Raw genomic sequence first — 2,033 nt, 5'->3', positions numbered from 1 at the left:
GAGACTGTAGAATAGATAGAGACTGTAGAATAGATAGATACTGTAGAATAGATAGATATATACTGTAGAATAGATAGATACTGTAGAATAGATAGATAGATACTGTAGAATAGATAGATAGATAGTGTAGAATAGATAGATAGATACTGTAGAATAGATAGAGACTGTAGAATAGATAGATACTGTAGAATAGATAGATACTGTAGAATAGATAGATACTGTAGAATAGATAGATACTGTAGAATAGATATATAGATACTATAGAATAGATAGATACTGTAGAATAGATAGATACTGTAGAATAGATAGATACTGTAGAATAGATAAATACTGTAGAATAGATAGATAGATACTGTAGAATAGATAGATAGATACTATAGAATAAATAGATAGATACTGTAGAATAGATAGATACTGTAGAATAGATATAGATACTGTAGAATAGATAGAGACTGTAGAATAGATAGATACTGTAGAATAGATAGATACTGTAGAATAGATAGATACTGTAGAATAGATAGATACTGTAGAATAGATATATAGATACTATAGAATAGATAGATACTGTAGAATAGATATATAGATACTATAGAATAGATAGATACTGTAGAATAGATAGATACTGTAGAATAGATAGATACTGTAGAATAGATAGATAGATACTGTAGAATAGATAGATAGATACTATAGAATAGATAGATAGATACTGTAGAATAGATAGATACTGTAGAATAGATAGATACTGTAGAATAGATAAAGATACTGTAGAATAGATAGATACTGTAGAATATATAGAGACTGTAGAATAGATAGATACTGTAGAATAGATAGATATATACTGTAGAATAGATAGATACTGTAGAATAGATAGATAGATACTGTAGAATAGATAGATAGATACTGTAGAATAGATAGATACTGTAGAATAGATAGATAGATACTGTAGAATAGATAGATACTGTAGAATAGATAGATAGATACTGTAGAATAGATAGATACTGTAGAATAGATATAGATACTGTAGAATAGATAGATACTGTAGAATAGATAGATACTGTAGAATAGATAGATACTGTAGAATAGATAGATACTGTAGAATAGATAGATAGATACTGTAGAATAGATAGATACTGTAGAATAGATAGAGATACTGTAGAATAGATAGATAGATGCTGTAGAATAGATAGATAGATACTGTAGAATAGATAGATACTGTAGAATAGATAGATAGATACTGTAGAATAGATAGATAGATACTGTAGAATAGATAGATAGATACTGTAGAATAGATAGAGACTGTAGAACAGATAGAGACTGTAGAATAGATAGATACTGTAGAATAGATAGATAGATACTGTAGAATAGATACATACTGTAGAATAGATAGAGACTGTAGAATAGATATATACTGTAGAATAGATAGATACTGTAGAATAGATAGATAGATACTGTAGAATAGATAGATACTGTAGAATAGATAGATACTGTAGAATAGATAGATACTGTAGAATAGATATATACTGTAGAATAGATAGATAGATACTGTAGAATAGATAGATGGATACTGTAGAATAGATAGATGGATACTGTAGAATAGATAGATACTGTAGAATAGATATATACTGTAGAATAGATAGAGACTGTAGAATAGATAGATACTGTAGAATAGATAGATACTGTAGAATAGATAGATAGATACTGTAGAATAGATAGATACTGTAGAATAGATAGAGACTGTAGAATAGATAGATACTGTAGAATAGATAGATACTGTAGAATAGATAGATACTGTAGAATAGATAGATAGATACTGTAGAATAGATAGATAGATACTGTAGAATAGATAGATACTGTAGAACAGATAGATACTGTAGAATAGATAGATAGATACTGTAGAATAGATAGATAGATACTGTAGAATAGATAGAGACTGTAGAATAGATAGATACTGTAGAATAGATAGATAGATACTGTAGAATAGATAGATACTGTAGAATAGATAGAGACTATAGAATAGATAGATACTGTAGAAT

The sequence above is a fragment of the Salvelinus fontinalis genome, chromosome 34 (assembly GCF_029448725.1).
Source record: "Salvelinus fontinalis isolate EN_2023a chromosome 34, ASM2944872v1, whole genome shotgun sequence".
NCBI classification, from domain to species: Eukaryota; Metazoa; Chordata; class Actinopteri; order Salmoniformes; family Salmonidae; genus Salvelinus; species Salvelinus fontinalis.
Note: the sequence above shows the minus strand (reverse complement) of the source record.